Genomic DNA, 25280 nt, shown 5'->3' with positions numbered 1-25280 from the left:
ACAGCTAGAGCTGAGCTGCAGGCAATTAAGTAGTGTTGGCTGTCTTGTGTCAAACTTTCAGCCTGTACTCATGCACTTTAATCAGAAAAGCAGCAATTATATAAACATCACTAAACAAAGGGAGAATAGAGAGTACAGCAAACATAGATCAAATCCTGTGCGTATCTTGAGAAGAAAAATAGCAACTGATCCTTATTTGTGTGTGGGTGCATTCGTTCTGTATCCAAAGAAAACACACACACAAACAACTGACTCTTGCAAGGAAATGTAGACACTAAAATGCAGCTTTCAGCTAGTTCAGGCTATCTTGCTTCAAGGACATACTGATCTGCTTTTGAATTTGTCAGTTTTAATGTCAAATGTTACAGATTCTTCTTGGAGGCCTTTCAGCCCATATACAAACGTGACAGGCTACTTAGAGCATTAAAAGGAAGAAATATGAGCCCCAATATTAAGCCTGAGCTATTCTGGGAAAAAAGTAATGTAAATGTTGATTTTTGTTTGTATTTTTTTCCTTAAAAAAAATACCAATCAAAACTTCATGCCACTCATCTTAATCCAGCACTTGCTAAAATTAAAAAAACCCTTACTTGTAAAATCGACAGCTTGTTTCTTGCTAAACGATTTTTAAGCAAAAAGGAAAAAAATCCAGAGTGAGAACTGCAAACCAGGATAACATCTCCATTGCAATTAAGTAGAACATGCCTCTTTGATAGGACAATCAACTTCATGCAGTAACTGCTAATAGAATGACATTTCTAACAGTGTGAGGATGCTCTGTGTTCCTGGCTACTTGAGAAATTTTAATGAGAAGGCTCTTTGGGATTTCATAGTCCCATTTCTTCTGTCATAAAAAACTCGCACACAGCATTCAAGCACATCCAGCTAGTTCAAGGTAGGAACCCTCCCTCTCCCTCCAGACCTTCACATCCAAACCCCAGAGCCCATAGAATGAGAAAGCCAGGTTATCTTGAACTGCAGCTTGGGCTGGTGGAGGAGTTGGTGGTCAGAAGAACTTCCTCCTGTGTTGGCATTGTAGTCAAACAGCATAGAAGAGTTACAACTGGTGCAGTATACACTTATTGTACCCTCTTTAAGCAGAAAAACATCAGTGCTGTGGGATTTGTGCACAAGATATTTCTGAAGGGATGACTCCAAAGTAATATTTGCAGTGTGGTAAAGCCGCTGCCCTGAAGAGCAGAGCTATTTCCCCAAAAAGCAACGCTGGGTAGGCTAATTTATGATTTACTCTTGCTTCAAACAAGTCTAGAACTAAAGAAAAGAGCTCATTAGGGTCCACGCTTTTGGAAATTACTTGTCAGCCTCTAATTATGCAACTCTGCTTTCCCCCACCATCTATGCCGCCTCCTTCAGTATCCCAGTGCCTCTTTCTTCAAAAGGTACAAATAATTCTTGGTTCTGCTGTTCCCTTTCTCCCAGGGGGTATATTTATAATAAGAGCCAGACTTGCTTGTAAAAAGATGGAGAGGGAAAACTCCTCTGTGCAAAGTGCTGCACCTCACCCTGGATCGGGGCACTCTTTTACCACATGTCTCTGCATCAAACAGATGGTCCCAAAGGAGACCATGCAGCAGATATCCAGGGACAACATAAACAGCAGATCCATGCACTGGAAGTCCAAGTTATTTTACATGGTGACACCTTCCTTACCAGGTCAATAGTTATGCCCCTTAGTACTTGGCTGCCCATTTCTAGGTCAGTAAAGAGAAAATAATCAGATGAATATTAATTGCTGTCCTTCAGCTTTACCAGAAGCTTTCCTGATACTCCTCTCCCAGGGAAATTTAAAGTATAAGACTGCCAGTGTGCAGCTCTGCCAGTCTCCCAAGGCATGGGCAGGACCATGCTGGGGATGGGGCTGTCACTTCACTGGACAGTATATCCTCTTTCCAGATACAAGTAGTTACTGGCATGTCAGGAGACCTAGGAACAGGTTTTCTTCTCCCAGGCTCCCTACTACCAAGGGCAGGCATGATGACCCATCCTACCCCCACATCTTTGAAGGTGGTTTCAGTGAGTATGTTATTCACCTAATACTGTGCCCATTTTCACAATAGGAAGCCTCCCTGGTCTGGGATACAGCACTGAATTACAAACCCTAAGCTGCTGTATTTGCACAGCTGAAGACACTCCAGGGAAATCACATCTTTGAGCTAAAACCCCAACACATTTGCTGTCACGATGGCAGAGCAGTTTTTTAAAGTTAGTTATAACACGACAAGTCAGTCATCAGCAACAGCACCCTGACAAAATACTGCAATTTACAGTGCTGCTAGTTCAGGGGAACTATTATTTTTTAAAAGATTGACTGATGTTTTCCAAATTGTGCTAGAATATGAGGTTTTCTTTCCACAAACAGCATGGGGTAGGAATAGGAGAGAGATGCATTTCTTTTAAGCAACACAGAGACTAGTGTTTGGTAAGTCAAAAGATCATGTGTGTAACTTGATTTATTAAACTATTGCACCTGAATGACCTGGTGTAAGGGCAGGCTGTGGTTCTTCAGCCATTTTGGCAGCAGATGGTTGCTGAGTTCACTTGGCTAGACAGGAGCCATCAAGTTGTTTGATCACAAACATGCCTATGTTTGTATTTCCATATTTAAGTGGACTGCAATATACAGCACAGAGGTGGAAAAGAGCCTGGTATCCTCTGTTTAAAGGATAGACCCATATATAGTGCACAACAGTGCTGAAAGGAGAGGAGGTGGATGCAGGCAGAGATTTCCTGGCTTGTAATTCACTGATATATGCTGATAGGGCTGAGCGTTAAAACCCTTCTTCACAAATACACTTCACTTCCAAGTCTGTGTTTTAGCTATCAGCTAAAGAAAACTTTAGGTAAGTCAGACACCACCTTTTCCTCCTCCAAGAAAGCATATTTAAACCCTTCCATTTCAAACAGAAAAACAAGCTTTTGGCAAATAGAATCCTGTCAGCATGGCCTTCCTAGTATGAAAGACAAGGCTGAAAGCTTGGCATAGATAAATCTCTCCAAAACCTGAAGGTATACTTACAATGGATGAGCCATCACACCAAATTCCAGATCGCTTTCTTTTCAGCAAAGTAACACTGCAGCTGAAGTAGTCCATCTTAGTTACCCATGCTGCTGTAGCAGCTACCTCCCTCTGGTAAATCAGGTTATTGGAGAGTAACAGGGGTACCAATTTTATTTTGACAGTTGAGTACCAGCTGTGTAAAGGACTTGACACTAAATGTGCACCCAAACACTGAAGGATCGTATTTCCTAAGCATCTTTCAGGAACTGAATTTATATCAGTGCTACAGCACCACAAACTTTGCTGCAATAAAAAGAGGATTTCTGAAACAGACTGCTCAAGTCTGAGCTTCCAAAGATGAAGGGTTTAGAGGAAGGTGACCAAGTTACGAACAACTACCCAGTCTACATCACCACCTCTTTACTGAGGAAAGATACACAGAAACCTGAAAAGCTCCTGTTAATCAGATGTTTTGGTTTGTGACTGATGAAATGCAGCATCTGCAGGCAGAAACCCTGGTGTAGACCATTGGTGACTCTGGGTGGTGCTTGTCACTGCCTCAGCTTGCAACACCTGACAAACACACTGATCAGCAGCCACTCAGAGTTCCCTGAAGAGGGAAAACAGGAAGGGGAGAAAAGGAGAAAGCAAGTTCTCACCTGTTAGCAGTGCCAAAAGCATTCACATGCAGCAGGCTAGGGGAGGGCATGGCTTTGGGTCCTGGTTGCCTGCAGCATGGCACTCTCACCCAGTCAGTTACATACTATGCAAAAAGCTGCCCCTGCAGCTCTCCCACAGATGTTGGTCTCTTCAATATTTTGTCCCCAGTAGCTCATACAGACCTTGTGGGAAAGGAGAGAGATCTCTGCTTGTTGGAGCCTGGCAGCCAGTTCTTCCTCGGGGAAATGCAACAGCATTGGGGAAGCTGCAGAGGCAGGAGTCACAGCCCTGTAACTGCTCCTGGTAGCCATTCAATGTGCTTTGGGGGCAGACCCCAGCCGGGGAATTACTTCCCTTTGCACGTATGTTATCCAATATTACATAAAACAGTGCTTCAGGAGAAGGAGTCTCTCTCCAGACAGTTGTATGGAGCCACCTTGGCTTCTGCAGTCAGTGTGGCTTGGAGCTGCCCTCTGAAGCTGGGAGGTGGGCAGCAGGCAGGGGAGCCAAGCCCACCAGCCAGGAGCAGTAGTAGTGTGGCAATCACCAGCACGAGGTGTTCATGACGTATTAAGCCCTATACCTCTCCCTTGTCTCTTGCAGTGGTCACCAAAAAACCAGAAGGGTTGGAGCAAACCCCTAAGAGACAGGAAAGGCAGCACACCACCAGGGGTGGAAGCCTATTGCAGGGCATAGATGAGCACTCACAAACCTTCTGGCAGCACCCCTAAGTCCATCACCACCCCACTGGTTTCCCAGATTGACCTCCAGCCAGCTAGCAGTGCTTCCTTGCCACTGCCTGTGCTAGTCTTTGGCAAAGGGACGGTCAGACAGGACACAGACAAGCTCTGCACCAGCTGCATTCAGGCACACGCACCCCATGTCTCCTGGCAGAGGGGCCGGTGGCTATTTTGAATCAGTGGGTGGTACAGCTCTCTTCAGTTTGAAGGGGGTGGGGTGGAGTAAAGTTTCTCCAGAGTCACCAGGAGGTATCTGACCATACTGCCATGCAGTAGGGGTGATATGGGCTGGAGGCCCCAGGCGTTGAGACACCATGAGAGTGATCTCACCTCCCTCGAGTTCATTGCCCTTTGCGTAGCCTCCACCTTGGCTTTGTCTTTCCCCAAGTGGCAGCTTTCCAACAGAAGAGGCATCCTTTCTCCTATCTGGAAAACATTACACAAGCTGCAGGCAACACTTCGGGAACAGGGGGACCCTCTCCTGCCACTGCCCCCAGTCTGAGCTGTCCCTGTCCCCCGCATGGGTCATAGGTACTCTTTCATGTCAGAGTAACCCATACTTACGGCCAGCTCCCATCTCTCCCCATCCCACTGTTAAGCATCTTGCATCAGTGCTTGCTTTCCTCCATGCCGCCTGGTAAGGAAGCTAATGCTGCAGAGCTGCCTGTGGTGGAAAGCAAACTCCCATCAACACTAGGTACAGCTTCCCTGCTCTTACTTCTGTCAGTCCCTTGCTTTTCTTGCCTCTTAATTCACTGCTGCATTTCCACCCCTCCCAAATAACCCGTAACAAGACTGCAAAACAGATGAGACAGTTTTAATAATGTATATGTTCCCTCACTGTACTCACTGGATGTCCGAGAGCACTGTTTTAATGAGTCAAATCTGGCTTTCTCCCAATACCTCTGTCTGAGGCCGCAGCACAGTCAAACTGAACACCTTTTGAAGGCTGTTTCTAAGATGTGAGAGAGAAGACCCTGTAATGAGGCATGGATCTAGGGTTTGAGGGAAGATGCTTTCCTCAGGCCAGTTTGCCTCAAGACCTCACCCTTTGAGTGCAGAAGCCTCCCATCATCAGTGCACATAGGCAGTTCTTGAAAGGACTGTGGCATTTTCTTTGTGGATATTATTAATAAGACATGGAGAGATCCACATGCTTATATAGCCGCCTTATTCAAATGCTCTGTTCTTGTGCACCAGCTCTATTCAGATGACATTTCTCCACTGCTTTACATATGCCTTCAGTTCTTACCTTTTCCTTCCCCCAGGTCCTGCCCCAAGTTGCCCATAACAAACTGGAAGGACTAACTTCTCTCAGCTCTATCCAGGCTTTGCACTTTATCATATAAAATCTAAATTCTATACTGCACCAAAATATTCCTCTAACAAGAATGTTCTCTGATTTAGACAAATGGTACAGGCTACTTCAAAGCTTTTTCTTTAAATTTCAGCCCCTGCTGTTTCCAACATTACTTTGCTACCAGCACAGACGTGCATATCATATTAGTGCTGTGCACACCAATCTTTATGGAGAAAAAAATAAGAACAGCTCCCTTGGCACATGCATGCTTATTTTTGGCTCATTAACTTTAATGGTCATAGTACAGCTGTGACAGGTTGGGGAAGATGGGTAGAATAGGTGATCTTTGTTATTCTCTAGATCATGTCTAGCCTACACTTATACCTTAAAGTCACAGGCAAGTCCGCTTGGAGAAGCCAAATTCAAAGCCTGTTGACAACAGCAAAAGCATTCCCAACCCTCATGCTGTATTTTAACCAGATAATCAGAAGCAAGCCTCCCTGAAGGCTCGCCGTTTGTGTCACTCTTAGCATCCCTTACCAAGACACACAAATGCCCTTCCACCACACCTCCCCACACACATACTAAACACCATGCCTCCATGTCAGTCTTACCCCAGTCATTAACCCCAGCACAGCTGAATATGATGGGGCTCCAAACAAGTACCTGGCTCAACAGGTTTCTGCAGCTCCAGGAGTACCAGGTCATTTCTGAAATGAAAACTAACAAAGCCATAGTGTGTGGGCACAGCTTGTATAAGCATGGGGTTGTCATCCTTCATAGTTGGCAACAAGTATTTTTTTCCCCAGAACTGTTCTGACTGAGCACTGGGCAAGGAAGAAGGAGAACAAAGACATTTTTCAGTCTTGAAACCCCATAGTTCAGACAACAGGAAGAGTCTGAAGTTCACTTGCAGCATTCGCTGCCAAGCAACATTCACGCTTCAAGACTTGCAACCTTACCTCACAGGGACACTTTTACAAATCCCGGTTGAGGTATCAGTGCTTTTTGTGCAGTGCTGACAGAGAACTTTGATTTGTACCTCCAAAGGTTTGCTGCTGTGATGATTAACACAGGCAGTCCAGAGGAGAGTCAGTCGCTCACCTTCTTGGGAACCAGACCCCAACACAGATGGAGCTTACATTGAAGCTGTGGATGTGGGCTGTACGATTAGTTTGATAAAACGTTCAAGACCTGTGCCACCATCCCGGTTATCTACATACAACAGAGATGAAGGTTCAACAGGAGCATGTGGTACCTCAGCCTGAGGCCAGTAAGTACATAATGGGGGGCCAGAGACACAATACAGGCATCAGCAGTTAATTACCAGTTACATATCAGAGCCCATACTCCATCTCCACTACCACCATTGCTACCAGCACAGGACGCTATGCAGGAAGGTTTAAGCTGTTGGAGGGCAGCTCTGGATGTGTGTAGACATGGGAAAGAGTAACCCCATCTGTATTTGCCAGGACTGACAAGACAACTTAGAAATTGTCCTGTCTGGAGGCTAGCAGACTCTCAATGCTTTAGGCTGAGAGGACATTGCCCATCTGAAGTTGCAGAGTGCAGCTGTCAAGACCCATTTTTCATCAATTAAGCAGCCTCTGCGTAAGTGCTGACCCTGTATGACAGGGCCAGGACACCAGGGTTGATCAGCCACTTTCATCTATCCTGGTCTTCCTGCATGGGTCCACCAGCAATTCTGTACTTGTTGCAGGCCCCAGCACAAGGAATGGATCCACCACTGGAAATCCATATTTCTCTGGAATTATTTCCTCATTGCTCATGAGGACTTTTGGGGGCTTGCTTTTCTGTTTGGGTTTGTTGGGGGGTTTTTTGTTAAAAAAAAAAAATCAGGCACAGCTGGGTGAACTGATATGGTCCAACACCAAATAAACACCAGACTTATTCTGGACAGCGATGTCCACCAAAGGTTCCACAATAGCCCATTGGTGGGACTGAAGCATCTCTGTTAGAGTTGGGAATGCTTTGGTCTAATTTTCCCTTAAAAAGAACAGAAGCTGTCCATACATGCTATACCAAAAAATAAAGACCTCAACTAATACCAGTTGAGGAATGACTTGAATCTTGATGTCCCAGATGTGTACAGGCTGGCAACACATCCTGGGTAAGCAGCTTTCCACAGATTTTTCAGGAAGTCACATTCTGCAGGTGAGAAGCATTTCCTGACCTTTTTATTTTTTTTAGTCAAAATGAAGTGTTTCCATTAGAGTAAATCTTCATTTTTCAAACTGAAGTGTTCCCAACCATCTCCAGTAACAGCAAAAAAACCAGTGCATAAACAACCTATATCCCACCACCAGCAACTTTCACTGCTCACGAGAGGTGTTAGCATGAGAAAGTAAAGAAATAAAGCTAGAAGCAAACAGTGTTTATTTTCTTCAGAAGTTAATAATACAAAGGATGAGTCGAGGAGGGGACAAAGTTTAACAGAAAATAGGTCCATTAGAAGTTTGACACTGGTAGAGCTGGTTTGGGGAAACTTACTGAGAATTTCAAGGGCTGAAGTACAACACATCCCACTATTTCCCCTCTTTGAGTGGCACCCTGGATCACACCATGGGAACCTAGCCTTTTTATAATAGGGCCCCTCTATCCCTTCTGTGTGCCCCAGGAAAAGGCACAACCCTCTAGTAAGAGCAGCCAAGCTCTTAAGCAAAAGTTAGCCCAGATGGATTAAACTGGCTTCTGCTTCCTGTTTACAGTGTCAGATTCCAGATAATGGTTATTAATTAATCAGAGGTCATTTACATGCTGAGACCAATTGTTCCACCCAATAAGCATCTGTTTTAAGCAAAAGCCAGTCAGCTATTAGATAAACAGTCATTCCTCAGGAGCATTTGGCTTGGTGACAGCGTGAACTGCAGAGATAGGGGGACTACTACCTAGCATGAAGTGCCTGGGCTGAACACTAAACTAACTTACTGCAGTATTGGGTACAGCAGAGCACAGGAGAATATCCTGAAGTGATGTTAAACAATAGCTTTAGGGAAAGCACATTCAGCAAAAAAGCTTTACAAATGTCCCTGCCTGTAACCCTTGATACTATTTTAACAACAGGATTGCTTTTTGGCATAGGCAAGAAAAGACCCAGAGACTTACTTACATTGGCTGCTGCTTCCAGCTCACTTTGTGTTGGCTGGTGGTACAACACCTCAAGAAGGATTTTGAAGCCTCCGTATCCCACAGATTCATCAGTTTTGAAATACAGGGTCAGGAAGCTGCTGCTGGAGAACTGTTACAGCACAAGCAAACTATCAGGCTGCAACAAGGCTTTACTACCAGTCAGATTCTACTCTTCATGGTGTTTCTCCTTCCTCCAGAGGCCAGACCACACTGCTCCTCCTCCATCCAACCACCTCTCCCACCATCCTCAGGGCTATTTAACTACTTAGCAGGAATGAGCTACAGCTGCACATCATCCATGTCAACCAACCCACTGCCTTCGAGGCAAGGCCACAGCTGCGTGTTATCAATGCTAATCAACCCACTGCTGCATTCTTCTACAGAGAACATGCCAAAAGACTTATCTGGCCAACTACGTTTGCTGGCTGGGGGAAGAAAAAAAATGCTGCAGTTGTAGTCATTGCCAAGTAGTTTGAGACACAGCCCCTGAATTTATTACCAGAGACAGATTTTTTAATCCAAGCCATTTGATACTGAAAAATATTAGTGGATGTCAAGATTTCTCTGAGGTCTTTCAAGGGCTATCTCTCTAGTGGCCTATGCAATATCGCTCCCTACCCCAGGCTGAAAAGGTGAAGCCTTGTGCAATGGCCAAACTGATCTTGTGCTCTGTATGAGCACCTCACTCATACTTCAGTAAGACTGCCCCAGTAACCAGTTCTCTTGTCTACATACACGGGAGGAGGAAGCGGGTAGGCAGTAACAGAACTAGGAAGGCATGAAGCCATTCCAGTGAACATTTCTGTACCCAAAGATCCTGCTGTCTGTGTGGCACAAGGCAACCGTGATGCTCGCAGCAGCATCTGCTCAAACTGTTTCAGACACAGAGCAAGGTAAGTGCCAAGACACAAAGGTTAAGGATAAAAGGTTTTAAAAGAAGGACTAATAGAAATATCCTCTCAGATACAGCCGTGATGCTGGGAGTCAAGAGCTGCTGAGTCCAGGCCAGTTCCACTGAAGCAGCCCTGGGTGACCATAGCTGCTCTCAGCGGCTCTCAGGCAGCCTGCTGCCACTTGGCCCTGCTGTGCACTGTGCAGCACTCATCAGTGTTGCCTTCCTCCCTGCCTCCACCCCCACAACTGAAGGGAATTTGGTCACCTTCAATAAAAGGGGTCAGAAAAGGAAGACAGTAAATTAACGTGTAGTTCAGCCTACCCAGATGCCATGAAGAGAGACGTAGTCCATTGTAAATACTCAGTCAGTCTTTACTTTGGGGGTGGCAGAGCACTGGAACAGGCTGCCCAGAGAGGGCTGTGGAGGCTCCTTCTCCGGAGACATTCAAAACCCACCTGGACACAATCCTGTGCATCCTGCTTTAGGGGATCCTGCTTTAGCAGGGGGTTGGACTAGATCTCCAGAGGTCCCTTCCAACCCTGACCATTCTGTGATTCTGTGAAACAATCCCTCACATCCTCAATTACAAAGTCCTCAAGCACAGCCTTCAGCTTACTTCCTGAAGTAGAATAAGTTGTCCAAGTGCAGTTCAGCACATCAGAGTAAATGCCAGAGTAATTGGGAGATGTTATTTCAGTGGCTCCAACTGGAATTAGAGCAAAGCCTGGGCACTCTTAAAAGAAAAAGGTAAAACAATATCACATCACAAAGAAAAATACTGCTTCTGCATGAATTTCCTTAAGCACGCCTTATTAATATTGGAGAAAGCAGAGTTCTTCATGTTGGGTTTTAAGTGCTGCTGGTTAAAGTGAAAATTTGCATGGGTTCAAAGCACAGGTTCTACATGCCACTTACACAGAGAACTGCTCAACCAGGAAAAGGGCTTTAGGCCTGGGAAACTATTTGAACTCTGAAGAGTGATCTAGGGGTCAGACGTTGAGACGCTGTGTACAGGATCACTTGCAGTAACCTTTCCTAATGAGTCAAACTCAAACTTAAAAACTCTTTATCACTCCTAAAGTGTTTGTGTAGATGTTTCTTTTGCTTGCATTTATAGTTGCTGATCAAAATACAGAATGCCATGTTTTAGGCATGTTAGCATTTTATCACATGCTTTTGTGGAATAGTCTGCATTGTTTTCAGGAGCTCCATAAATAAAACTGTCTACCCTCATACCTCAGTTTACTGGGATGAAAGGAGAGCAGGGCTAACAGCATACTTCTTGGGGTGATGAGAGGACACTAAACCTGCTGGAAACATGAAAGGTGTAGAAGCTTGATGAGGCTCTTAAAATCCCACCTTGAGGGTCCCTCTGGCTGAACAGCTGGGAACATGCTTCAGGGAGGCTGGTCAACCCGGCTGAAGTTCAAATCCTCATACAAAATGCAGAGAAAAGTTCAAGGGTCTTGGATCCAATGTATTTGAGATTGCTAGAATTAGCTATGGTTTGGGTCTTTTTGGTGGGATTTAGTTTTGGTTTCCTTCAAGTAGTCCTGCTTTCCTCCAAGCATACATTGTAGCTCTGGCACCAGGAATTGAAAGTGAATGCAGCAGAACAGGGATGTGCTGAATGAAGAAAGTACATGTAGTACCGACATGGCTAATGTCGCTGGTGACACTCTCACACCCAAATATTCACACTTACCCGTCCCAAGCCACAAATACAGAACATGCATCAAGGGAGGTGGGGGCCCTTTTTTTTTTCAAAAAAAAAAAAAAAGGCTTTTCACTCCTTCCCTCTCACCAGCCTTATAGAAATTTACAACCAGTCTTACCTCTGTCAGCAGCCTTCATGTTTCCAGGTTCCAGACCTGAAAGGAAAGCACTGCCTTACCTGAGGCACACAAATGGAGAGGAGGTTACAGGGCTATTCTGGGAAGGGGAGCCTGAGCCAAGAGGAGTTTCCAGCCAGGCTGCGGGTGAATGGAAAAGGCACCTCCTAGTTTTCAGAGCCAGGGCTTGAAGTGCATCTTGGAAATGTGTCTGTGTGCACATGAAAAAGCAGACAAATCTCTGTTGATGGTGCTGTAAGTCTGATGAATTTTAATATGAGACATTTAATTGCTGCAATTTACTTCTGAAGCTCAGCACACTTGCCTGATAGATAGACAATCAGATGTGCTCATTCACACAGCAGTGAGGAGCACAGGTAAGACAGGAAAAAAGGGAGTGGGGGAAGGAGATTAGATGCATGGCTTGCTTCTGTGATAGTCAGCCTGAATTCGTCTCTCCAGCTCCAAGTTTCTTTGATATGAGGCATCAAAGTACTAATGTGCTTAATGGTGACAGGGCAGTGCTATTCACAGAGGAAACTGTCCATCCAGGTCACCAGCAGTATCCCAGCCTGGGAAGCAAGAAAACAAGGGAGGTTTCCTTTGGTCTTTCAGCTTAGAGCCCAGTTAACTGTGTAGCTCCCTGGGCATGTAACAGAGGTGAGGTTTGTGGGGGGACCGGTGGTAACAGCAGCACCCGACAACAGTATGGCCTGCTAGATGAAGAAGCAGAAAAGTGATTATAGAAGTAATAACAGACTGATCATGGTGACAGGGGATACAGTTTTTGCAAAACAGAATAGAAAGGGCCATATAGTAAGCAACAACTAAGTTAGTATCTCCTTTTTACATGTTTATAGTAGGGAATAAGCACAGTAATGAAATCACTACTTATGCATTTAGTCATCAGCGTTCAAGATCACTAGTAGATCTCTTATTCTTAATGGCCGTCCATTTTCAGAACACATAGATTTATTTTTTTTTTAATCTAACAGCCATGCTTTAGGCTCTACTTCTCCACTCCCAACCTAAAATTACCACATGATGCTTCCTGAGTAGAGTAAGTCAAGAGAAAGCCTTTCATGGCTGTCTCAGCTCTGGAAGGGAAGGTCACCACCACCACTGAACCTCAAGATTTTATAGGATAGAGGGAAGCACCACCACAGAAGTGGCCTGCAAAATAGACCAGAAGGGGACATGAGCCTTCCACTTTCCCCTTTTTCTCTTGAGGGCTGTAAAGCATAGTCTTTCAAAATGCAGTGTCAGAAAAGATTACCCTTTCTAAAAGCTTCTTAACACAAAATTCTGATTCACAGCTTTGAATTCATACATTAGGCTACAGACATGGCCAGAAGATAACTTGCTATACTTATAACCAGAATGGGGCCTTCTTCAAAAAGATAAATAAAGACCCCCATTATAACCACTACAAATCACCAGTGGCAAGTGCCCACTGCCTGGACTGCTCTGGTAGGCAGCCTCCACCTCAGGCTTCTTTGTGGAAGACATTGTGCAATGCTCGCAAGACTGCAGGACATCCATATTCCCTGGGGAATAAGACACTTAGAGTCTCACATAACTGAAACCTGGCACTGAAGAACTTTGTATCCATAAGTGCTTTATGCAGTTTAGAACAGTTTAAGTTTCTAGTCTATGCTTTCTTTTCCACATACAGAGACACTTGCACAGCCTCACTTCCCCAGCAATATCGCACATAACCAAGCCAATAGCTCCTTAGTCAGGGTGGGTAGGTACCTCTCCTTGCTTAGCAGGGCAGTAGGAAAAGCTTCCCTTCCCTTGGCTCCATCATTGACCTGCTGCCTTGTGTTTGGCACACAGCTTCAGACACACACAGCAAGTGTGGTCGTGCTGCAAGTTCAAGCCTGGGAAAGAGCAATCTAGACAGACCTACATTGTTCCAAGGCACAACCATGCCACAATTAGGACCTCATATCCAATAGGTTTGATTATAAAAGTATTTCTAGGAAGGGAAAGATACTGAGCTAGCTGCAGTAGCTCCAAGTATTATCAGAGATCTCTCCTGGAGCATGGAAGTGTGCCATGTAAAACTCCCTCATCTGCCTGCAAAAGAAACTTAGTTCAGCTGCTCTGTTTCTCTCACCCCAGCATTAAGGTGAGTTCTCTCTCATCTATTAACTCTTTGGTTAGTCCAAATCCTTCATATATCATCAGCTGGCCATGACAATTAGACAGACTTCTTTCAGTCCAGAAGTCCAGGACTTCAAGCAGAATAATGGGTTTTAATGGGGTTACAATTCTCTAGTGGCAGCTGCAGCAAAAAGCAAAGAACAAAGTGACAATGCCAGCATATTCTACAGCTGGCTCTTATTTCCGAGGGATAGCTATTTGAGCAAAGGCAAAAAGGAGTATAATGCCTATTAAAAAGAGAAAAGAAAAAAGTAAAATAAAAGACGGCATACTGGTCCAAACCTATTTCAGTCATAATATTCATTACTTCTGAAGTTAAGTTTTCAAACACTGCAGAAGTCTATGCTATTGCCATGTGAATGGAAAGTTATCTCTTACCCTAACTAAGTACGATAAGGGAGGAAGAAAAGGAAACAGACGAAAGTGTGAAAAGATGTTTAGTGACATAGTTTAACACCACCATTGTTAACCCCTCCATCACACTACATTCAGGCCTCTGACATGCTTTGCCCAGAGGTGTCAGATTTTCTGCTTTTTGCTGGAAAGAAGGTATTGGTATCCCCCAGCTTTCCTAATTTTCTTTGAGGAACTTGCCTTGTTTTCTAACAGGCACTGAAGTACCTATAGATTCATTAAAAACCACAGCTTAGATATGTGCAGATTTTCATGCAGGAGTTACAAAAGCCAGAAGAACTCGGGTGCTCACCTGGTGGCATTTGTCTCTCTTATAGGATATCCCAGTGACTGGATCATTCCTTCCCAATCTGTAAGGATGACATCTGTGCATTGTGATGACTCCAAGCTCATCTCCTTGGGATTTTTTTTGGGCATTGCCAGGTTTTTGTCCTGGAAAGAGTAAGAATGTAGAGCATTAAATTCAGCTTTAGTACTAAGTTTTAAAGAGACTTTCACCAGGGACTAGAGCAATTCCTATATAACAGGTCACTCCCACGGAAAAGTATGGATCATGGGTGAGAACCAATCTGCAGAGCAGAACCTTGAAATACTCATTTTAAAAGTTCATCTGGGAAAAGATGTGTTCATTTAGAAGACAAACCAATCAGGAAAGCTGCTACATTCCTATTCTACCAGGCCAGACCTTGTTCATCATAATCCTACAAAACTCAAACTCACCTTAGCCTTGTTTCAAGCTTCAGCATTTTGCATATCAGTCAGTTTTATCCAGGCTAGAACATCTGAGAGCTCTGTTCTTTCACATGTTTGGAGAACATTTGTATGTAAAGTTCCAGAAAGCTCATAAAGACATCTTGAAAACAAGTACATTCTTGAAGGTTCAGTCAAACAAGTCAGTTCATCTTTAGAGAGAAGTGGTTGCACAGCTTGACTGTACCTTGGACCCTGAGCATCAAGTATTCAATGCTGAAAGCTACAGAGCCAATGGAGCAGAACATCATCTTCATTGCAAGTCCGGGCCTCTGGAGACTGCACAGTACCGCATAGCCCAGCTAGAAGCAGATCCAAGCACCACCACTGTAAAAACACCATTTGAGAAATCTAGGCAAAAGCTATACAAGTTGCTCTGTGGAAAGGCAGAGAAGTGAGGAACTATTCACGTTTGAGAGATGTTCAATGCCAGCAACGGGGCTGCTAGGCAGCCATCTCCTGATGAGGGAGCAGGGAGCACCTCCAGTCCCTGTCCTTCACGAAGTGTCCTACTGCTGGCCAGCAAGGACTTGCTCAGTTCATTGCACAGTGTCATGTGCCCCGAGTCTACCTGTGAGTCTAGGCTTTTTTATTTTTTTTTGCTTTATCTGCCCTGAAAACTCACTAGACTACTTAAGGGTTCATTCATGGACTTAAACAGAAAATGGGACAGGACAGGGAATTTTTGCCATTACTCCATCTCCACTGATAGGTACTTCCAGTTGTTAAGCATGCTAAATTGTTTTCAGGTTACTTTCTGGTTCTCTGAATTTTCCAGCCTTTTTCTCTCCTGTCATAACATCATCCTGAAGTTCTAGCTCATGCTGACATGAAAGCCGAAGTCTATGTTTTAAGTTCCTCAGAAGAAGTAATTTGGTTTAGAGACAGGCACTCACTGACTTCTATTGTTCACTGGCTCTAGAGAAGGAGGAGGGGGGAGGAATACAGGCTGTTTCAATATGTTGGCATATAAATAGACACAGGAATCTAGTTTAATATACCCAACCTTGAAAAACTGCCAGCCGTAACAAATGCTATTACATCGCAGTGAGTCTGTGTGCTGGAGAACGCTCCAGGGAGCTATCTATTAGACTCTCATTCAGGGAAAAGTTTGACTGATGGTCCCATTTCTGATATAATTTTCCTCTGTCCTGCATGTAAATAGTTACGATAGATAAACTGTTATTCTCAGCTGTAATAGATATACTTTTAGAATTTTTTTGTGTGCTCTTACGAATAAGTTCTTGATGAAAGATAGCTGTGAAGTGCTCTAAGAACTCCTTAGCACATCCTCTATCTTTCTCCTCTCCTTCCACTCCCAACTCAGAGTTAACTGATATGCTAAACTTTAGATTTGGTAGGTAGGGTTTTTTCCTTGATGAAAAAAAAAAAAATATTCCTAGCATGTTCCATTACCATAAATGTTTTAATCTGGAAGTGTTACTACTGTATTTGGTAACAAAGGGTGTTCTTGTTCAAGTGTCAGGAAAAAACCAGCTTATTCCCTTTATATGAGAGCTATGATGATCATGCCCATAGCCCTCATCTACACCCAGACAGAAGTTAAATGGGGCCTCTTCTCTAGAGCATTAGCCATCACCACTGGTGTGATGTATGAGGATGAGGGTCTACACAGAATGGCTATTATCCAAAAACTTGCTCCAGAGGCATCACTTACTTTTGAAAATATTTGGAGAACGCATTCACTAGAATTCACCCACAGGACTCCCAAAAGCTGATGGTGGATTTCTCCACCACACTTTTTCTGCCAGGATATCAGTGTGGATACCTACCCAGGAGAAATGCTTCTGCATAACTAGTTTATAACATCTGTAATCACAGTAAACATATACAGAGGCAGAATATAGGGGGATGAGGGAGGGAAAGAAAAAAAAACGACCCACAATGAAGAGCTGGGAGGGGGTGCTAGGGGAAGGAACATCTTCACAGGTAAGAGATCCTTCAGCACATCCAATAAAATCTGTGCGAGATCCAGCCTTCATGAGTTTTTCCCCCCTTCCTTTCCTATTACTTCCCCCTTCCCATTTACATTTTGTGCCAACAAGTACTAATTAATCCCTTTTGCTTTCAAGTTGCTGTCTGATACTTCCCTTTGATATCCCTACTCCTTACCTTGCAAAAAGTAGTGACTAAGTGTTCCTTTAGTTACCTTTCTGTGTCATTTATAGCAGTCTGTGAGGCCATTGCACTTCTCCAAGATCTTTTCCAGCCTGTTGAGCCTGTTTAGTCTCTCCCTGTAGAGCACCAGATGGACCCCTGGGTACCTGTCATGCCCCTCTGTACTTCTAAATCCTTTTCAGAAGGAGTATGTGCAGGAGGGGGAAGAAGTAAATCAAATCCACACACGGTATGAAAAAAATTGGTTCCTCAGGTTTGTACAGTAAAGCATTCTTTACCCCTTCAGACACCGACACCCTGTTTTCTATTTTTCATGGCTATGAACCTGCTCCTGTGACCCTACAATATTTCATTGATAGTACCTAAATTAAAGCCCATCGCTTGGGTACATAAAGGCATGTCTTCTGTCCCAAGACTTTCAGTGAAGGTAGAACCTCATTTTCTTTATACATAAAAATGTTTATATACTACACATCTTGTACAGCAGACAAGAAAGTTGGCATTTGACTTGCTGTTTTGAACAGATGTAGGTGTTACTGCCCTGCATCTTACCTCTTCCACTTCTTCCCCTTCCTTCTTTTCCCCTACTCTGTGTACAGAGCCTTTACAACAGTAAATGAAAATCATTCCTCCGTGCGTTTTGCAATGGAGTTATCTTGATGTGCTCCTGCTCCCTGTCACACTGCACTCCCAACTAGATTCTACTTAACCGCAGTGTGCAGTGCCCATGAAGACATATAGGCCTCTAGAAACTTAAACTTTCCAGTAAAAAAAAAATAAAGCTCTCGCTTTCGTTTTAATTTAGCTTTCTTTTAATTCTTTTATTGGATTTAATTGGATTGTGTTCATCTACACTAGTGTCTCAGTGCCTGGATTGCACCTCAGCAGGGTCAAAGAAGGAATAGCTTAGCCACCCACATAGAATATAATATATTTTCTGGTATAAAGTGTCACACCCCTTTTTCCCAGACACTGATGCTTCCCTTTCATTCATTCTACCTCCAAGAGGCAAATAATATGTACCGTCATTGCATCTCATGCCATTGCCTCAGAGGGTATGGAGGAAGGGGGGCTGACTTCGAAGAAGAAACTGCCAATACAGGAAGTCACGAGCCACTTATACAGGCAACTGCCCATGAGGGTTTGCCCAGATACCACAGCTTATTTCTATATAGTCTCTTTTGCCATTCTCTAGTGGCTGAAGAGGGCTGTTCTGCTGGGTGAATGCAGCACACTGATGTGTGGCAGGTGAAGTTAAACTTCAGAGCCCAGGCTGTAAGCTTGGCTGAAGACTTTAATTCCTGTGTCAGAGTCACGCAAGGGGCTGGAAACCCTTTCTGAAACTGGCTCAAGTGAAAGTGAGAAATTTCTAGGGCTGAGTGTCCTCGGCTGGATTGTTTGTTGTTACCTAGCACTTTTCTTCCTCTCTGTCTCTCCTCATAAATCCCAAGAAACTCCTCTTGGCAGTTCAACAATGATGTTATTGACAGTTGCTTTACTGTAATATTTGCCATGCCCTTCAGAAACAATTGGAGTATCCAAAAGCACTCTGCTTCCCACATATCCTGACAAGGAAGGAACAGAGATAAGCCCCCAGGGCTCTTCTGACTCCACTGCTGATGCACATTCTGTGGATAAATGTGCACTTCAGTGATAAAAGCATTAAGAAAAGACAGTAAGAGCTTTCTAAAAAACCTGCCAGTTCTGCCCATGATTGAAGATAGTCTAGCAGGTCAATAAAGTTAGTGAGAAGTAGTTTTCCAATATTTAGTTTTCTTTTTCTTTTCAAAACTGCTCCCCTGCCCCACCCCAGTATTACTGGACTTGCTGGAAGTCTGAATACTCTGATATCACTGGCAAAAGCACAGCTGCTGCAGCCACTGGAAAGGGCAAAATGAATTGGTTTGATAAAAAGCTTAACCCTGCATAGGGCAGATGTATCAGAATGCAAGCTGGTAACAGCCTGCAAGTTCTCAAAATGTACATGGTCAGAAGGCAGCCCTGTCGCCTTAGCCTCAGAGAGCCAGGCAGCACAAAGGAGTAAGCTGCCAGGCCTTAGAGGAAAGCAGACGTGCTTGCAAATCTGCTCTGAGCTGATCAATGCCTGGAAAACAGATAAACAGATACCAGGCTGGTCAAGTACCTGGGCTAACAGGCCTAACCAACCTCAAATGTAATTATGAAATGTAATTATTTTTTTTAATTGATCATGTGACCAGCCCTTGCCAGGAGTTACGAAATATTATGCTTTTTTCAATGCACACTGTGTTTCTGCAGAAACACAGGAGGAGAGCAGGCTCAGCCTGTGGCTGCATGCACACACAGTGCAGTCAGATTCAACCCTTGTTAAATAAGAAACCATATCAACAGGGAAATATTTGGAAGCATCTGAGTGTTATAACAGAGTAGGAGGAGAGAAAACAAGATCACTAATGAGAACTCTATGTCCCTTTAGTACCAAGCATAATAGGGTTGTTTTGCCTCCCCAGGCAGCGATTTTTAAAGTCATACCCTCTGTAGAACAGCTTAAATTAAGTGTGCTTGCTCCCACACCAAAGTTTATGAGCTTCCTGCTCAAATTGGATGCTGACACCATGCCGTGTCACTGCATACCTGAATGGGATGCTGAGAGCAGAGGGTGGGGAAAGCTGGGCCCTTCCTCTGGGTAGATATCTTTCAAATCCAGAGGCGAGATGAGGAACATTTGCCTCCTGAGGAAGGTGCTGCGGTGTGAACAGCACTGCTTGTTAGAAGGCACACACAGGCATGACTTGGCTTAACCCACAGTGGAAGAGAGTTTGGCCAAGCTGAGCTATGGGGAGGGTACCCTTCATCCAGGAGGCTGGTCTCAAAAAGAAAACAAACCTCTTTCACCACAGTCTAGGTTGAAAAGCAATGAGTTTATCACACAGCTTTGCACAAGGGCAGGGCAAGGGCTTCTGCAGGTACTCAGCACTGCTGGAGGACATGGGCCATGTCCTTGCACCAGGCGACAGGGAATGGCACTGCAGTGTGGGTGCAGCGCTCTGGAAGGGGTAACATCCAGCAGGCTGAGCCACAGGAGCTTGCCTGTAGGTTCATTTTTTGAATATATTTTGAAAAAATAATTTTTGCATTCAGGGTAATACCTCAATTCTGGTCATTACAGTGCCATGCGCTTGCCATGACTTTGAGCTCACCCAGCTATGAGATGCTCAGCTGAGACAAGCCCACTCCAGTGTGGGCCAGAGCTTCAAGTGTGTTTCCAGTTCCTGCTAACCAGCCCTGGAGCTGCTGTGCGACTGATGCCCCACAGTTGGCTGTGCTGCACTTGCCTGAGGAGAGAAATCATCCCACCTCCTGTTGGTTATCACTTTGGAGGACCTATTTTCATCTCAGTGGTGTGATGTCGTGGAGCACCAACAAGGATGCCAATGAGGAGGAAAGCACACGCTGCATGCCAACAGCCTGGCTACAGCACAAGTCTGCAAGCAGAGCCGGTAGCACGTCCTCTCCTGAACAGATTGCTTTTTAAAACCGTGAGCAACAGCATTCTCTAATTTGTTGCCAGAGCTAGTGTCACCCAATAACTCGGGGGTACTTCAGCCTTTTCATCATTCTTCCTTCAATACTGTCACAACATTAGATGTGGAGAAATGTTTAAATGCTTAATAGGAAGGAGGCAGCACATCACTAAGACAGGGTTGTTTGTTGTGCATTATAAAGCAGCAGCAAGCTGACAACGTCTCACCCAAGACCACAGCTCTGTTTAAGCAAACTACATGCATAAGAGATTTAGTAATTCTCTGCACCTTGAGAAACTCAGTCCAAATCACTGAAGATAAACCCACCCCCCACACCTCAATTCCAAGGATGGTAAGGGAGAGACGGAGAGCAGAGTAAGCAACATACCCAAGTGCACAGGAAACCTGCAGCATCAGTGTTAATGCAGCCTTGCTCCTCTACCTGAGCCCACTGCTTCTAGCTATGAGAGGGTCTTCCTTCCCTTGGCTTTGCTCACCAGCTTCCCTTCCCCTCCTCTCCTTGCATACATACACACACACCATCTTCCCAGGACAAAATCCAGAGAGCTGTGTCCACTTACACTGAGATGTTAGGAGACTCAAACTTGTTACTGGGCACTACCCAGAGCTGTTCGTGAACTGAACCAGCTCCACCACCTCCTGCAAACCGAGTGCTGCAGCCTCTGGCACACGACAGCTCCACACAGCTCTGCAGTCACCCTACGTGCACGCCTCCCCCATTAGCTTTGTGGGCAGCTTCACTGGCTGCTTCTGTGCCGAGGTCTCCAGTGCACTGCCGCTTCCCTGCAGCACTCTCTGTTCAGCATCTGAGGAGAGGCACAGCATGCTTAGAGACAGTTTAATACAAAAGTCAGGAACAGTCAGCACAGCCGAGCACTTCCTGCAATAGGAAAGCAATCATATGAAGGTCAGATAAAGGAGCCAGTTGTGGGTCAGTATCTGGCTCAAAAAGCCCTCAGGGCTTTGAACCTTTTGTATGAAGGCATATGTAAAAGCTGTATGCAATGCTAAAGCCTTCACCTCTGGAAAGATTTACAGCGACAGAGCTGAGCAATTCCCTGCAGTTTGCTGTCGGGCCATGAAAGCCATTACAGCTCTCCACAGAGAGTCAGTGGTCAGCAGCCAGTTGCATCAGCTCCAAGGATACAGAAGATCTCCAGCCAGCTCCCAGTTTACCTGTGGGGATGGTCTGGCTACCACAGAAGTGATGACTTGTTTTGTTAACTGGTTTTAGTTTAGAAGGAAGTTCTCCCTTCGTCAGCACCTGTATTAACATTTCTGTTAGGTCATTGTGGGACTATGAATGATGCCACAAGGGAGAAAGACTGGCAGCTGCAGCACGAAGCAGGAGAGGCCAAGTGCTCATCTGACCTGAGAGTGGACCATTATCCACAACATGCTCTTTTTTTTAATATATACTTTAATTTCCTGCTCATAACTGCAGCACACTTTATTCAGGATACAGAGAGAGAGAAAAAAATTAAATTTATTCCTGTTAGCAGAATTCCTCCATTTTCTGCTGGCAGAAATGGAATAAAATATAGGATGGGCAGAAAAAAACATGTAAACTCTGTCCAAGATTAGTTTTTTTCTCTTTCTCAGGAAATGCTGTGGGACAATCACTAAATGGAAGATTACATACTTGGCTGCACATGTGCATGTGCAGGGAAGGAGGAGGGAAAAAGCTCTGGAAGACAAAGGTTTTGTATCAGTGATTTCCTGGTGCAACTACTTTGAGCCAAAGTGAAACATTTCTCTAGAATGACAAATCAGTTTATTTAACATGGAAAAAAAAAAAAGACTTGAAGCTATCTGATGGGTCTTTGAAATCTCTCAAATCCCATCAGATTAAACAAACTGAAGTGGTAGATTTCTCCATTTGCCAATGAGACTATAAAGCCAAATTCACCTTGACCTGAGGAGCCTCAGCAGGAAAGAAACTTCTGGTAAAGAAGAGAGAGATCTGGTGCAGGGAAGCAGTATGACGATGCTGGGTTCACATGGAGCACCTCAAACAGGCCGGCTCCCCTCGTTTCTGTGCATGAGACTCCTCCCAGTTTAAGAACTGGAGCCTCTTCTTTTTGTAAGATACCATCACTTTCACACAATCAGTCCTTATTCACTAGCATATGCTACTCTTCCTCTAGCACTTTCTGTGGCAAAATTTATCCTGCAGAATTCTGAATGTGGTGTGAATTATCTCTAGATACACACACAATCATGGGGCTGGTCGGCATTTTCACAAGCAGCTGCTTTTTACTGAGAAAAGTATCTGTCCAAAGATTATATTCAATGTGAGAGCCAGAAGTACATAATAAAAGTATTATGCTTCTGAAACTCCCATTCTAATTTCCGCTGAGCTTTGTTTTGGGGGAAGGCATGAAGAAGAGGAGGCAGTGGAAACTTTCTGCAGGAAATCACCTGGATATATTTTTTTCTTCTTCATTTTAAGTTGCCTCAAAAACTTTACCAGACAAAACCTCAATGCACTTGGTATATTTTATCCAAAGGGATTATATTCAGGACTCATCTCACTTAGACAAAGAAAACTCACCTTTCATTGGCAGTTTTACCTAGTCCAGGAAAATCCTCACCCTTGACTAGACCCTTGGTTTCTCTGGGCTGGCACAGCCCACACCCCAGCTGACAATGCCGTGAAGAGTAAATGGCACATCTTCCTTGCTGCAAACCAAGGGGCCACCAGAACCACCCTGGGAAACAAAAGAGAGAGGACTCGCAGTTATCTCGTTTGGCCTCTGCACGGCTGCAGCTAAGGAGGGAGCTGTCACAGACAGATTTGCCCAAGAAAAAGCCTCTGGCAGGAACAGGGCACGCAGCCGCTGTGCAGCTCAGCCCTCGCCTGCCACGAAGAGACTGATTTAAAGGCTCGCTTATCAGCGTGGAGTGAAGGCTGAGCACAGCCTGCAGACAAAATATTCCATAGTGCTCTTCAGTGTTACACAATTTATTAGTCTGCCATAAGATTGTGGTATTGAGCAGAACTCACATTTTGACTTGACAGTGCCTCAGTCAAAATCACTTTCCCTTTTATTTACTCAGCTGTTCTTACCTGCTTGCCTAGGATTTCAGGGAGATTACTTAGTTCTTTAACAGTGCTCTGAATACAAGAGTTTTATAAAAACAGTAGAAGCTGTCATAGTTTACCTTGACAAAAGAGTGCCATGAAAAAGAGTTCCAAGCAAGCTACAATGGAAAGTGTTTCACTGGGATAAGAGATGGGACTTGGGAAGTGCAAGGGCAACATCTTCTCATCCACAGGTCACACAAAAATTACTATCCAGAGAGAAATGAATAAACTCCGTGGTCCCACTTCCAAGCAACACTGTACCCTGCACAGATCTCCCATACAGATCAACTGTGTCTATTGCTTTTGAGAGTCCACTCCAGGGACAGCAAGTTGTTGGAGCTTTTAACTGTCACTTGCTACATGCTGTCCTCCCCCCTGCCCTCCCCAGGTGACCTACAGACATCCATATGCAGGCACTTTCAGGAGTGCTCACCTTTAGTTTTACCTCACCTGACAGGAGTCCTGGCCTTCCACAGAAACAGAGCCAGCACAAAGCATCCTCACTATGAACCCTCTGGTTCTGAAGTAGTAATTTCTCTCACAGATATTATTCTCAAGTACAGGAACTCGTGTCTGCTGCAACTGCCTAGCTCAGCTCCCATCTGCTTGGGAAATAAATATGAGGTTAGGTCTGGGCAGAAGACAAAAATACAAGACGGAAAAGTAAGTTTGGCTCTTAATGGGCAAACATGCAAAATGAGAAAACCCATCTCCTCCTCCCCCAGACACAGTGCAGAGGGAAGAGGAGGATAATATCTCTGTGCTGTTGGGGCAGACACACTGGCCTCATAGCAGTGTTATACTCCAGAGGGACATCTAGCAGCATCAGGGCAGTGTCGGACTCACAGCTCAGCATGTCCAAGTGGGGATGCACCATGATGGTCTTCATATGTCTCATCTGTGACCAGGGCAGAGGGGTCAGGGCAGAGGAGGAACAAGCTGCCCTTTAAGTGCGTGCTGAAAGCATACTTGTAAAAGAAGGCAAAAAAACCACAAAGGATGACCAAGCTCAAAATAGTTCATTAAAAGAAACAAGGTACAAAGACTTTGAAGACAAACCCCTCACTTCTCAATTTTTCAGTTAAAAAGATTGCTGACACAGATCATGTAGATCTCCTGAGCCTAGAGTGAAGGCTGACTGCTTCACTGTGCAAATTCAAGCCACTGAGTTTTTGGCAGAAGACTAGTGTGAGTCACTTGTGCTTCTTTTCTACATGTATCTCTTCCCCGTTAGGAAGAAAGAGTCAGCAAGCTTTTTATAGACAGATATATTGCTCAGCACCAAGAAAGTAAGATGCTGAGGACACTCAGTCACCTCTGTTAGATTTTAAGACTTTACTGCTAGTAATAAGAACCAGATATAAAACATCCTTCTATAAACTGCAAGTTAGTTGAATGAGACCAGAGTTACTGGATTTCCTTTCTTATTCCTCAACAACCTGTGCCACATACCACTCATTTCGCCTTGCTGTCAACACTGTTTTATCTGTGCATATAGATCTGCAATGAATCATGGAATCATTTGTAGGGGCAAATACACCAAAGTCAACATTTTTAATGTTATTGCTGGGTTTTTACCTATTCTTTTGACTGTCTTAGG

The 25280-nt window shown here is 44.4% G+C and overlaps 1 protein-coding gene and 1 long non-coding RNA gene across 9 annotated transcripts in view; both read right to left on the bottom strand.

Annotated features, from left to right (window-relative positions):
• The window catches only part of LOC130150316 (zinc finger protein 501-like), a 46476-nt gene extending 37300 nt beyond the window's left edge, over window positions 1-9176 (bottom strand). For all 8 annotated transcript variants that reach the window (XM_056341153.1, XM_056341156.1, XM_056341154.1 and 5 more), the window contains exon 1: window positions 8850-9176. The gene's annotated coding sequence lies outside the window, so the exon portion shown is untranslated. The remainder of the gene's footprint in view (window positions 1-8849) is intronic.
• Window positions 9177-11912: 2736 nt separating this feature from the next.
• Window positions 11913-21355, bottom strand: LOC130150317 (uncharacterized). Its single transcript, XR_008822201.1, has 3 exons — window positions 21153-21355; window positions 14472-14611; window positions 11913-12168 (listed from the first exon to the last, which is right to left on the bottom strand). It is a non-coding gene; the product is annotated as an uncharacterized LOC130150317 (long non-coding RNA).
• Window positions 21356-25280: the final 3925 nt, after the last annotated feature.

This window comes from Falco biarmicus, chromosome 5 (genome assembly GCF_023638135.1).
Source record: "Falco biarmicus isolate bFalBia1 chromosome 5, bFalBia1.pri, whole genome shotgun sequence".
In the NCBI taxonomy this organism is placed as follows: Eukaryota; Metazoa; Chordata; class Aves; order Falconiformes; family Falconidae; genus Falco; species Falco biarmicus.
The sequence above is the reverse complement of the archived record's forward strand: the minus strand, read 5'-3'. Positions and strand labels throughout refer to the sequence as shown.